The sequence below is a fragment of the Canis lupus genome (assembly GCF_048164855.1).
Source record: "Canis lupus baileyi chromosome 4 unlocalized genomic scaffold, mCanLup2.hap1 SUPER_4_unloc_1, whole genome shotgun sequence".
Classification (NCBI taxonomy): Eukaryota; Metazoa; Chordata; class Mammalia; order Carnivora; family Canidae; genus Canis; species Canis lupus.
In genome coordinates, this window is record NW_027326406.1 from 165,962 (window position 1) to 181,074 (window position 15,113).

General features: G+C 38.7%; 1 pseudogene; it reads left to right on the forward strand.

Annotated features, from left to right (window-relative positions):
* The first annotated feature begins 230 nt into the window (after nt 1–230).
* On the forward strand, nt 231–847 carry LOC140629226 (large ribosomal subunit protein uL5-like; annotated as a pseudogene).
* Nucleotides 848–15,113: the final 14,266 nt, after the last annotated feature.

The window sequence follows — 15,113 nt, forward strand, 5'->3', positions numbered from 1 at the left end:
CAGACAAGAAGAGACTCAAAAACAACCAACCAGAGGCACCTGGGTAGCTCAGATGTCTGCCTTCCGCTCAGGTCATGATCCCAGGGTCCTAGAATCAAGTCCTGCATTGGGTTCCCTGCTCAGCAAGGGCAGGGAGGTCTGCTTCTCCCTCTCCCTCTACCCTCCTCCCTGCTCGTGTTCTCTCTCTCTATCAAATAAATAAAATCTTTAAAAAAAATTTAATAGTCTTCCTGTTCTCCACCATGGCGCAGGATCAAGATGAAAAGGAGAACCCCATGTGGGAGCTTCGCATCTGCAAATTCTGCCTCAACATCTGTGTGGGGGAGAGTGGAGACAGACTGACCCGCACAGCCAAGGTGCTGGAGCAGCTCACGGGCCAGACCTCAGTGTTCTCCAAAGCTAGGTACATGGTTAGATCCTTTGGTATCAAGAGAAATGAAAAGATTGCTGTCCACTGCACAGTCCCTGGGGCCAAAGCAGAAGAAATCTTGGAGAAAAGTCTAAAGGTGCGAGAGTATGAGTTAAGAAAAAATAACTTCTCCGATACTGGAAACTTTGGTTTTGGGATCCAGGAGCACATCGATCTGGGGATCAAATATGACTCAAGCATGGTATCTACAGCCTAGACTTCTATGTGGTATTGCTATGTGCGATGCTGAAACCTGGGTAGGCTTGCAAGGCTTTCAGCATTGCAGACAAGAAGCACAGGACAGGCTGCATGGGGGCCAAACACAGAATCAGCAAAGAGGAAGCCATGCGCTGGTTCCAGCAGAAGTATGATGGGATCATACTTCCTGGCAAATAAATTCCTGTTTCTATCCAAAAGGCCAGTAAAAACTTTTCAGTGAAATGTAAAATAATAATAATAATAATAATAATAATAAATTAAAAAAAACAACCAACCAAAATGGGTAACTGTGCTTTTTTCTAGGAGATGAAATGAAGCCAATCAATTTGATTTGGCTCACTTCAGCCCATATCCGTTGAATGTTTCTGCATATCAAGGGGCATATTTAATGTCTAAAAGAATGGAGATCAACGTAGTTAAAGAAGAGCCTCCAAACCATACTAATTTAATATAAATGAAAACTTTACCTTATCTTAGGAGGGAACCAAAAACAACACCCACTAGATTTAGATTAATTCAAAGAGAACGTTCTCAAGCCACCATGAGCATACCCTTTCTTCCCAGGCAGTGGGACTTTTCTGTCTAAATAAGAGAAATTGTGCATGAGGAATTCTATTCACTCATTTAGCAAATATTTATTAAGCACCCACTGCATGTGAGGCCTATAGTAGTTGAGGCTATGTCAATCAGCATAACAAACACAAACCACTCCTTCATGGAGCTGCAACCAAAATAAGTCAATTATGTATCATGTTAGAGGATGAAAAGCAGGGAAAGGGAATGGGATGGGGTATCCTCTAATCAGGTAGTCAGAGAACACCTCCTACGGGTTACATCTAAGCAAAGACTATGAAGGATGGATGTGACTAAGCATTTGGGTGTCTTGGGAAAGAACATTCTATCATGTCCTAGAAAGCTAGTTTGATTCATCATGGAATGGGGAAGGAGCCTTCTAGGCAAAGGGAACAACAAGAGCAAAATCCCTACTAACAGGGACTGTGTCAACTGGTCAGAGAAACAGCAAGGAGCCTCATGTGCCAAGGAAAATATTAGCAATCATCTTCTATTACCAGGTCATAGAAGAAACGAGAAAAGGAAAATGAATGTAGGCCATGGCAGACATGGTGTCAATTCTGCATGAACCTGGGAGCTGCTAGAATTGAGACAGGTAACAGCAGCATCTGACTTGGCTCCCAGTCAAGTGGGAGAGGTGCAGAGTGCAGAGGTGGTGGTGAGGTTTTGAACATGCCTCAAAGATAGAGCCAGCATGAGCCTCCTGGTGCACTGGGTCTTATTTTTGAAGGTACACAGAAGGCAAGACAACTCCAAAGATCATAGCCTGACAAACTGACGTTAGCATGACTGAGAAAAGGAAGACCCTAACAAGTAACTGGTTCAAGGAGAAAGATTAGGAATTCAGTTTGTACCCATGAGGTTGAGCTGCCTCTCAGATGTCCAAGAGCAAATATTGAGCAGACAGTTGGATATATAAGTCTGGAGTTCTGAGAGAGGTGCTATCTAGCGATGTTAGAGAGCTTCACCAGTACATGGATGAAGGATAAGAGGTCATCAAAAAAGAAGTGTAGACCAAGAAAAGGAGAAGATCTAGTGCTGAACTCTCAGACTCCAATATTAAATGAAAAGGACAAACACTTAAAAAGCTACAAATATTAAGTAAGACCAAATATTAGAAGCTGGGAAGGCAGAAATGGAAAAGTAACTGCTAAGTACACCACCTGTGTGAGTTTATCTGCAAGGACACCTGGGTGGCTCAGCAGTTGAGTGTCTGCCTTTGGCTCACAGTGTGATCCCGGGTCTGGGATTCGAGTCCCACATAAAGCTCCCTGTCAGAAGCCTGCCTCTTCTCTGCCTATGTCTCTGCCTCTCTCTCATGAATAAATAATAAATCTTTTTTTTTAAGAGCTTATTTGCAGGGGTGCCCACTGTCTCACTGCACAGTAAGTCATTTGGCCCCTTTTGAATTCAAAACAATCCTTGTCTCCTTTCTTTATAAGCTGGTCAATGTAACCACCCTATTTACAAACTGATTGCCTCACTGATTTCTGGTTCTGGGTTGAATGTCAGGGAAGGAAGGAATAACCAAGGTTGAGACAAAGTCTAGGCAATCATGGGAGAGTGTCCTCAGCACACAGCCTGAAACCAAACAGTCTGCCTTGCCTTTATCCAGCACACCCACTGGATCTGCACATTGATCTGGTTGTGTCAGTAAACAGACCTGCCCAGAGTTCATTTTGCCTGATAAAATCCACGTGTGCTCTAAGCTTACCAGTACTAAAGGGACAGCGATAGGAGTTTTTGGGATCCACTGTGACTAAGAATGAGATTCCAGTCAATATCCTTTTAAAAAAAGGATTAAAATACATTGTTTATCACAGGAAGAAAAATGTTATCTTGAATCTTCTGAAATGTGTAAAGCTTTTATAATTCCTATATTTGAAGACAAGGTAACAAGTAAATTCTCATACTCCACGATGGGACACGGAGGCAGCAGTGACTTGCTCTGCAAAGGCCTGTGGAAAGGATTTGGGTGGCAGGGGGTGGGAGGACATAAAGTTATTTCATTAGAGGGAAGCAGTTCTTACTATTATTTCCCTAGAGTGTGTTCTTTGGGGGGTGGGGTGCAGGAGACGACTTTCTGGTCAGATAAACCCACATTTGAACCTGATAGTGTCACATACCTGTGCAAGTCATTTTACTTCTCCAACTTTGAATCCCCTCATTTGTAAAATGTGAGTATTAGTTTGCTGGAGTTGCTATAACAAAGTACCACAGACTGAGTGGCTTCAATAACGGGAATTTATTTTCTCACAGATCTGGAAGCTAGAAGTCCAAGATCAATAGCTCAACAGAGCTATTCCTTCTGAGGCTTCTCTTTTCTGCTTGTAGATGGCTGTTTCTCCCTGTCTTCATATGGTCTTCCCCTACGCTTGCCTGTGTCCTCCTCTCCTGGTAAGGACAATAGTCACATTGGATTAAGGTCCCTAATGACCTTATTTCCTCTAGTCTGCTCTTTAAGGACTCTATCTTCAAATACTATGATATTCTGAGGTACAGGGGGTTAGGACTTCAGCACATGTATTTTGGGAGACACAGTTCAGCCCATAACAATATGAACAATTGGGCAGCCCGGGTGGCTCAGCAGTTTAGCTCCACCTTCAGCCCAGGGAGTGATCCTGGAGACCCGGAATCGAGTCCCACATCAGGCTCCCTGCATGGAGCCTGCTTCTCCCTGTGTCTCTGCCTCTGCCTCTCTCTCTGTCTATCATGAATAAATAAATAAAATCTTTTAAAAAAAATGTGGACAATCTACTTGTAGGCAGTATTATATTATGTTTTGAGTATGTATTATATATACATAACAACTATGTCTGACAATCAAAGCTCTGTTTTTAAATGTTTATTTATATACACAAAATTTTTTTAAGTGCCCATAGTCTATTAGGAATTCTCATAATTACAATGTGAAACCAGAGTAGATGTTTACAAAAGCATACTTAAATCTAACTTTTTTAATATATGGGAATATTTTAATGTAATTTTCTTTAAGATTATTTCAGGTGTCCTTGGGAGCAATAAGAGTCTTCTCAAAAGACACAGTAACTGGAGCTCAGTCAGTTAAGCATCCGACTCTTGGTTTTGACTCAGGTCATGATCTCAGTCATGAGATGAGCCCCACATCAGGCTCCATGCTTAAGATTCTCTCCCCCCTTCTCCCTCTGCCCCATCCCCCAAACCTCCCACCTCTCTCTTGCTCTCTCTCTCTCTCTCTCAAAAAAAGGGGCAATCTTGGTAAAGCATTAGAGGAGAGAGTGGTACTGTGATAAGGGCGTAAACAGACTGGTCAACATAAACTTAGTTGCAGTTTTACTATTTGTTAATAATGTAACTTTCACTCTCAACAAATTTTAGCTCCTTTCTCCTTGACTAGTATGGTAATATGCTCCAAAGACACAATATTGTGGTAACAATTTTTGGGAAACATAATTTTATGAATTAAAAATTCAACAATTTTGTCTTTTCTCTAGAGAATCAAGGCACAAAGTAAGTGATCAATATATATTGGATGGGTGGATGGATGGATGCATAGATGGATGGATCCTAAAATAATATAGGAACATATGAAGATTTTTTTGAGTCTTACTTGACCTAAACTCTAGCCAAATACTGATGTATATTTGGCACCTCCTCCTGCTACTCTCCTGTATCCCCTCAAGGTAGGTGCTGTGGAATGGATGCTATTAAAGGCTATATTTCAGGGGAGCCTGGCTGGCTTAGGAGGAAGAGCATACAACTCTTGATCTTGGGGTTGTGAATTTGAACCCCACACTGGGTACAGAAATTACATACGTAATTCTACATACATAAATAAGGTTATATTTCAGTTGTGAAACCACATTGCCTCTTGTTCTATTGGCCACATAGCTGAAGCCGATTAGGTTGAGCTTGGTGTAATGCTCGCTCCTTCTCTTTTTTTTTTTTTTGCTCCTTCTCAAAACCTGCTTCCCTATCTAGTTAAAGACTCAATCCCTCCGATATTAAGCATCCAAGATCATGTGCAATGTGGTCACTCCTAGGCAGGTCCCAGGAAGAGATGTTCATGCCCACTAGGACCATTCTAATCTTCACCATGTATACTTTAGTCTCTAGGTTTCTGGTTAAGAAAGGCAGTTTTCTAACAACTCCCAAATATTCTACATCTAAGCTTTAAGACACTTTGTAGCTACTTTGCATATTCTTCCCTTCCCTTCACTCCTAAAGTTCCTTAAGTTTATCTAAAACTTGTTCCAACCCATTTCCTCATCCAGTTGATAAGCCAGTTCCTACTTTCAATGAAGTGCAGATTTTCTACACTCTCCTAGGCTGGCATCTGGCATAACTTCTTGTGGTGGCTGGCCCCCAATGATGTCACACTCTGTGTAGTCCTTTACCACATTAGGTAGGGATGATTCATATTCATATTATTCATAGGATATTGCAGAAATGGTGGAGTGTGACTTTGTAAGACAGCTGGCTCTGTCTTACAAAGCCAGCAACCATGTCATAAAAACACAAGCAGACATATAGAGAGAGGGCCACATGACAAAGAACGGGGGTCTCCTGCCAACAACCATGTCATTGAAACATGTTAAAGTCAAGGCTTCTGACGACTGCAGCCTCAACCAGCATTTCAACTACAATCTCATAAGCAAGAACCACTCAACTTGCCCATAAACTAGGAGATAATAAAAGTTTTAAGCTATGTTCTAGGTTAATTTGTTGGATGGCAATAGATAACTAGTAAACTTCCTAAACTGCCCTAAATCTTAATAGCGGATTCCATCTGTCCTTGAAACTTATTTGCATCATCCTGACATTTCCTCATGTCAAACAAACTCTCAACTCTCCCTGTTTCAAAGCTCTGTTTCCTCTTAGCCCATTTATTAGAAACCCATGAATGGCTAAACATTTTTTGTAGAGGGTGAGGGAGCCCAAGGTTATTCTTCCTCTCACTGTCCCAGATTCACATGTAAATTTCTAATTTAAGTGACACCAAGAAACAGTCTTCTGGAATCCTATTTTTTAAATACCAATTCATCTTTACTATAGTGCATAGTCAATATTTCATATATAGAATAAGAACAAACATAATTTTCACAAAGGAAGTCGATCCAGGTGAAATGATCTATAGTGTGTCCTATATTATATTCAGACATAACACTACCCTGTTAATCAAGTGTGCTAATGAGAGGCTTGGAATTACCTTGATCCTTCCCTTGTCTCTTCTTTGATCCAGAATACATTTTTTCAATAGCTACCTGGACTCAAGGATGCTGTCTTTGGTACCAGAACACAGACCTGGATTACACTGATAAAAGACTAGGACACTGCTCTCATTAACAGAGATGACTGGCCAGCAGCCAAGTATCATTTCTGATCAGATCATTTCACTAAAGCTGATCTCAGCTTTTCTCTATACCAAGATGCCAGAGGGCATGTCTCCAGTATTACCCTGTAATAGTAGCTCACCTTGGCAAAAGTTGTTCACAATGATGGATCAGGATGGTAAGTGACAAAGATACCTTCTCTCCATTCTATATGCCCCTCCATGTAGAATGGAATATACTCTCATGGGGTGTATAGTTCACACGTGGCACACATTCTCCCTAATCTCTGAGATTCTGCACAGAAGTGATACTCGATACCCTAGGGCCCTAGAGGCAGCAAAGAGGTCAATTCAGTTCTGGGGAAGCTATTGCTTAGACAGACTGTGTTTTGAGACTTTCTGGCTCTGTCTATGTAAAGCGCTCTGTACTTTTTGGCAGCCAGGTGATTGACACACAGTGTTATTATGGAACAAGTGGAGCAACCCCAGGCATCCTTTCAAAGTAGGTATATAAAAAAGGCACTTTCAGATGGTTTTAAAGTTCTGAAACTTTTTGCTCTTCTTAAATCCTCCTGGGAAAGACAATTGCTTTTGTTTCAGTGTCATGAAAAGACTAACTCTTAACTTGAGTTCCTTCTACCTCTGTTACAGACTCCAACAGAATGTCCTCAGCACAGGCCTCCTAATGGGTCACAGCCCATCCATGTCAGGATGACTGCACAGGTGCCAGTTGCTTCCAAGCTTTCTAATCCCTAGATAAGAAAATAAAAGTGAACTCATTTATCCAAAGATTAAAAAACTAGAATGTGTGCCTGAATAGAATATGAAGTCCTCCCTGTCTATCATGATATTCCCTCAGGATGGATTTCAGACAACACCTGTGTAAGAAATATTTACAGTTGAAGTGAAAAAAAAATTTGCGTGTATAATAGTAACTAGTTTCCACTATTCTGGAATATAAAATATAAAAATAAATACAGATGGGGGATCCCTGGATAGCTCAGTGGTTTAGTGCCTGCCTTCAGCCCAGGGCATGGTACTGGAGTCCCGGGATCAAGTCTCATGTCAGGCTCCCTGCATAGAGGCTGCCTGTGTCTTTGCCTCTCTCTCTCTGTCTCTCATGAATAAATAAATAAAATCTTTTAAAAAATAAATAAATACAGAAAGATCTATAGATTCATTTAATACATGGCTATTGACTGTCAACCATATGATACCCATTGTGTTAAGTGCTGGAGGTTCAATAGTGAACAAAAACATGGTCTTTTTATTCATGAATAAATACAGAGAGTAAACAGACAGACAATATTAAACTATGAATTGTGTTAAATGTGAGGAAAGAAAAATAAATGGTGACAGTTCCTGGCTTTCTTATTTACAACTGCTTCCTCAATACTTGGAACTATGGCTGGCATATTGTAGGAGCCTAACATGTATAGAATGATTTGATGAGTTTATAGATTCTTCATGAGAAATTATAATAGAGAAACACCTTATATTGTGGAAAGTCAGGAAAAGTTATGACATATAAACACTAACGAGAAAGGTAAGCAGGGATTACCCACATGACATGGGCAAGGTGCAGAAAAGCATTGCAGAAAGAAAGTTAAATGGGCTTTTAAAAAGGTTCTAAGGTTTTACTTTTATTCCAGTTACCATACAGTGTAATAGTAGTTTCATTTGTACAATATAGTGATTCACAACTTCCATACAACATCTGGTGCTCAACACATAATCCTCATCACCTAATTAACCCATCTTCCCGCCCACCTCCCTTCTGATAATCATCTATTTGTTCTCTGTAGTTAAAGTCTGTTTTATGTTTTACCTCTCTCTTTTTTTATCCCTTTGCTTATTAGTATTGTTTTTTAAATTCCACATATGAATAAAATCATATGATATTTGTGTTTCTCTGACTGGCCTATTTCTCTTAGCATCATACTCTAGCCACATCCAGGTCACTGCAAATGCCAAGATTTCATACTTTTTATGGCTGAGTAATATTCTACTTCTACTTTTTTTTTTTTTTTCCCCTCATGTATATGGTTAGGGTTCAGCTAAAAGTCACAAATTAGGGACGCCTGGGTGGCTCAGCAGTTGGGCCTCTGCCTTCGGCTCAGGGCGTGATCCTGGGGTCTCAGGATCGAGTCCTGCATCGGGCTCCCTGCATGGAGCCTGCTTCTCCCTCTGCCTGTGTTTCTGCCTCTCTCTCTGTGTGTGTCTCTCATAAATAAATAAATAAAATCTTCCAAAAAAAGTCACAAATTACAATGAAGCTATTTCTATTATGAATATCTACACAAAAAATAATGCAACAAAAAACTCATACTTGCTGAGCAATAATTACAAGAGATGCAAAAAGGCATAGATAAAAACACACTAACAATGAAAGACTTTAATATACCACTCAGAACAAGACAAACCTAGTGAATCGAAACTAAATGAAGATATCAAAGAACTAAGTAACAATAAGGTATAACTTATAGCTATATATTAAACTTTTCACCATGATAATGGAAAATACAACTCCCTCTCAAGGTATAAGAATCATTCACAAAGTGAATCATATATCAGGTCACAAAGAAAACATCAGCAAATTTCATAAAGTAGAAATATTACATGCTAAGTGAGATAAGTCAGACAGAGAAAGACAAGTACTGAATGATATCATTTATATGTGTAATAAAAAAAATTGAACCTGCAAAATAAAGAAAGTAAAAAAAAAAACAGTAAAAAACAAAAGAGAAAGTTAAATGGTGGTTACTGGAGGATGCAGAATGGGGGATAAGACGGATAGTGCTTAAGAGTACAACCTTGTGATGAGTAATAAATAAGACAGTATACTGAATAATAATACATATAAATTTATATAAATACAAATACACAGTATATTGAATACACATAATAATATTGTATTATAATTATGTAATATGATGACTAGTGCTACAACAGTAATCATACTACAATATATAAATGTGTCAAAGTAACACATTGTACACCTTAAATTTATGCAATGTTACATGTAAAATTTATTATAAACAAAGAAACAAAAAGTGAACCAGTTGTAGAATACAAGGGTTGTTTTGAATGTTATTATGTATAAGATTAGTTTTCAGAAGAACTGAAACAAGCTTAAATAATGAGGGAGAATGGGTCATTAAGCTAGTGTATCCAATCAGAAGGGCTTAATTACAGAGGAGTCTGAGAATTATGAGTGGCTTATTGAGTGTCTCAGTAGTAATAAAAATGAAAGGACTCATGAAGCTGGTAAATGACCATCACACATACTTAAAAGTATAACAATCAGGGATACCTGGGTGGCGCAGCGGTTTGGCGCCTGCCTTTGGCCCAGGGCAGGATCCTGGAGACCTGGGATCGAATCCCACGTCGGGCTCCCGGTGCATGGAGCCTGCTTCTCCCTCTGCCTGTGTCTCTGCCTCTCTCTCTCTCTCTCTCTCTGTGACTATGACTATCATAAATAAATTTAAAAAAAAAAAAAAAAGTATAACAATCAAGGTATCAACCAATGTGCAGGGTGTAATGAAAAATCTAAGACATATTTGAGTGCAAATGTTATTATTTTCTTAATTTCCGTTACTGAACTAAAAAAAGAAGATATATTACAAACAACAGTCTCTGCTCACAAAGGAATAAAATAAAAAATTGTTAACCACAATGAAAATAAAAAAGGAGGGATCCCTGAGTGGCTCAGTGGTTTAGCACCTGCCTTTGGCCCAGGGCGGGATCCTGGGGTCCCGGGATTGAGTCCTGCATCGGGATCCCGGCATGGCGTCTGCTTCTCCCTCTGCCTGTGTCTCTGCCTCTCTCTGTCTCTATGTCTATCATGAATAAATAAATAAAAGTCTTTTTAAAAAATAAAATAAAAAAGGACTTGGGAATGAAAGGAAAAAATTTAAACTAAAAGTATAAAATTTCTAAAACATAATGATAATACAAACAATGTACCAGAATATGTGACATACACTTAAAGCAATGATCAGGGACGCCTGGGTGGCTCAGTGGTTGAGTGCCTCTGCCTTTGGCCCAGGGCACGATCCTGGAGTCCCTGGATCGAGTCCCGTGTTGGGCTCCCGGCATTGAGCCTGCTTCTCCCTCCTCCTGTGTCTCTGCCTCTCTCTCTCTTTCACTCTCTCTCTCTCTCTCTCTCTATCTTAAATAAATAAAAATAAATAAACCTTTAAAAATAAATAAATAAAACAATTATAAGGATATTAACTGGGCTTGAATAAAAGCATAGAAGATGCTAGAGAATTCCCTCCTGCAGAGATAAAGAGCTAAAAGCTAGTCAAGCCAAAATTTAAAATGCTATAACTGAAATGCAAATGCAAATGGATGCCATAACAATGAGGATGGATGAAACACAGGAATGAATCAATGGTACAGAAGATACAATTATGGAAAATAATGAAAAGGGGGAAACAAAGTTAATATATAAGAGAATTAAGGGACCTAGCAACTTATTAAAATGCAATAACATTGGTATCACAGGAGTCTCAGAAGATGTAAAGAAAGAAAAAGGGGCAGAAGGTTCATTTGAGCTAATTATAGCTGGAAACTTCCTTAATCTATAGAAGGATACAGACATCAAAATCCAAGAAGCACAGAGAATTGCCATTAAATTCAACAAAGGCTAGCCATTGCCAAAGCATGTCATAGTCAAATTCACAAAATACACAGACAAGGGAAGAATGCTAAAAACAGCAATAGGAAAAAAGTCCTTAACCTACAAAGAAAGACAGATCAGGTTCACAGCAGATCTGTCCACAGAAATTTAGCAGGCCAGAAGAGAAATGCAGGATATATTCAACATGCTGAATGGGAAAAATCTGCATCCAAGAACACTTTATCCAGCAAGGCTGTCATTCAGAATAGAAAAAGAAATAAAGAGTTTCCCAAACAAACACCAAAGAAGTTTGTGACCACTAAACTAGCCCTGCAAGAAATATTAAGGGGAACTCTTTGAGTGGGGGGGAAAAAGACCAAAAACAACAAAGACTAGAAGGAACCGAGAACATCACCAGAAACACCACCTTTACAGGTAACACAATAGCACTAAATTCCTATCTTTCAATAATCACTGAACATAAATGGACTAAATACTCCAATGAAAAACAGAGGATATCAGAATAAGTTAGAAAAAAAAAGACCCATCCACATGCTGCTTACAGAAGACTCATTTTAGATCTAAACACATCTGCAGATTGAAAGTGAGGGGAGAGAGAACCATCTATCATGCTAATGTATGCCAAAAGAAAGTCAGAGGAGCCATCCTTATATCAGACAAACTAGATTTTATTTTATTTTATTTTCAGATTTTATTTATTCATTCATTAGAATACACAGAGAGGAGAAAGAAAGAGAGGCAGAGACACAAGCAGAGGGAGAAGCAAGCTCCATGCAGGGAGCCTGACATGGGACTCAATCCCGGGTCTCCAGGATCATGCCCTGGGCTGAAGGCAGTGCTAAACCGCTGAGCCACTGGGGCTGCCTGACAAACTAGATTTTAAACTAAAGACTATAACAAGAGATGAAGAAGGCCATTATATCATAATTAAGTGGTCTATTCATCAAGAATATTTAACAATTGTGAATATTTATGCCACCAACTTGGGAGCACCCAAATATACAAATCAATTAATAACAAACCTAAAGCTCATTGATGATAATACAATAATAGTAGGGGACTTTAACACCCCATTTACAGCAATGGACAGATCTTCTAAGCAGAAAGTCAACAAAGAAACAATGACTTTGAATGAAACGTTGGATCAAATGGACTTCATAGATATATTCAGAACATTTCATCCTAAAGCAACAGAAGACACATTCTTAAATGCACATGGAACATTCTCCAGAGCTGGGTCCTGAATCCACCCTCAACCAGTACAAAAAGATTGAAATTATACCATTCATATTTTCTGACCACAAACTAGGAAGATTGAAGTCAACCACAAGAAAAAATTTGGAAAGACCACAAATACATGGAGGTTAAAGGACATTTTACTAAATAATGAATGGGTTAACTAGGAAATTAAAGAAGAAATTAAAAATTATATGGAAGCAAATGAAAATGAAAACAAGATAGTCCAAAACCTTTGGGGTGCAGCAATGGTAGTCTTAAGAGGGAAGTACATTGTAATACAGGCTTACCCCAAGAAGCAAAAAAAGTCTCAAATACATAACCTAACTTTATACCTAAAAGAGCTAGGAAAGGAACAGTAAATAAAGACTAAAGCCAGCAGCAAAAGAAAAATAATAAAGATCAGAGCACAAATAAATCATATAGAAATAAACAAAAAAACACACTAGGACAGATCAACAAAACTAACAGCTGGTTCTTTGAGAGAATTAAGAAAATTGATAAACCCCTAGCCAGATTATCAAAAAGAAAAGAGAAAGAACCTAAATACATAAAATCATGAATGAAAAACACCACAGAAGTACAAACAATTATAAGAAAATATTATGAAAAGTATACACCAACAAACTGGGCAATCTAGAAGAATTGGATAAATTTCTAGAAACCTATGAACTACCAAAACTGAAGCAGAGAGAAATAGAAATTTTGAACAGACCCATAACCAACAAACAAATTGAAACAATAATAAAAAATCTCCTAACAAACAAAAGTCCAGGGCTAGATGGCTTCCCAGGGGAATTCTATGAGTCAAAAAAATTCAAAAAATAAAAATGGAAGGAAAATTTCCAGATTAATTCTATAAGGCCAGCATTACCTTGATTCCAAAACCAGACAAAGACCCCACTAAAAAGGAGAATTACAGGCCAATCCCTGATGAACATGAATGCAAAAATTCTCAACAAGATACTAGCAAATTGAATTCAACAGTACATTAAAAGAATTATTCACCACAATCAAGTGGGGTTTATTCCTGGGTGGCAGGGCTGGTTTAATATTTGCAAATCAATTGTAATACACCACATTAATAAAAGAAAGGATAAGAACCATATGATCCTCTCAATAGATGTAGAAAAAACATTTGACAAAATACAACATCCATTCTTGATAAAAAAAAAAACTCTCAACATGGGACTCCTGGGTGGCTCAGTGGTTGAGTGCCTCCCTTCGGCCCAGAGTGTGATCCTGGAGTCCTGGGATTGAGTCCCACATTGGGCTCCCTGCCGGGATCCTGCTTCTCCCTCTGCCTGTGTCTCTGCCTCTCTGCGTGTCTCTCATGAATAAATAAATAAAATCTTAAAAAAAAAAAAACTCTCAGCAAAGTAAGGATAGAAGGAATACATTTCAACATCATAAAGGCTATATACAAAAGACCTACAGCTAATAGCATCCTCAATGGAAAAACTGAAACCCCTTCCCTTATATTCAGGAATAAGACAATGATGTCCACTGTCACCATTACTATTTAACACAATACTGGAAGTCTTAGCCTCTGCAATCAGACAACAAAATGAAATAAAAGGCATCCAATGCAGCAAAGGAGTCAAACTTTCACTATTTGCAGATGCATGATACTCTATATAGAAAACCCAGGGGATCCCTCGGTGGCTCAGTGGTTTGGCGCCTGCCTTTGGCCCAGGGCATGATCCTGGAGTCCTGGGATCAAGTCCCATGTCAGAATCCCTACATGGAGCCTGCTTCTCCCTCTGCCTGTGTCTCTGTCTCTCTCCTCTTTGTGTCTCTCATGAATAAATAAATAAAATCTTTAAACAAAGAAAAAGAAAACCCAAAAGACTCCACCAAAAAATTGCTAGACCTTATCCATGAATTCAGTAAAGTAGCAGGATATAAAGTCAATTATACAGAAATCTGTTGTATTTCTATACACCAGTAGAAAAAGAAATAAAAGAACCGATCCCATTTGCAATTGAACCAAAAACAATAAGATACCTAAGAATAAACCTAATCAAGGAGGTGAAAGATCTGTACTCTGAAAACTATAGAACACTTATGAAAGAAATTGAAGGGGACACAATGAAATAGAAAAACATTCCATGCTCATGGATTGTAAGAGCAGACATTGTTAAAATGTCTATACTACCCAAAACTATCTACACAATTAATGAAATCTCAATCAAAATACCACTAGCATCTTTCACAGAGCTAGAACAAACAATCCTAAAATTTGTATGGAACCACACAATACCCTGAACAGCCAAAGCAATCCTGAAAAACCAAAGCAAACCTGGAGGCATCTCTATTCTGGACTTCAAGGTATATTACAAAGCTGCAATCATCAAGACAGTATATTACTGGCACAACAACAGACACACAGATCAATGGAACAGAATAGAAAACCCAGAAATGAATTGACAACTATATGGTCAACTAATCTTTGACAAAGCAAGAAAGAATATCCAATAGAAGAAAGGCAGTCTTTTCAACAAATGGACAGAAACATGTAGAAGAATGAAACTGGACCACTTTCTCCTACCATAATAAAAAGAAATTCAAAATGGATGAAAGACCTAAAGGTGAGACAGGAATCCATCAGAAACCTGGAGGAGAATACAGGTCTCTTAGACCTCAGCTGTAGCAACTTCTTACAAGACATGTCACCAGAGACAAGGGAAACAAAGCAAAAATGAACTATTAGGATTCAT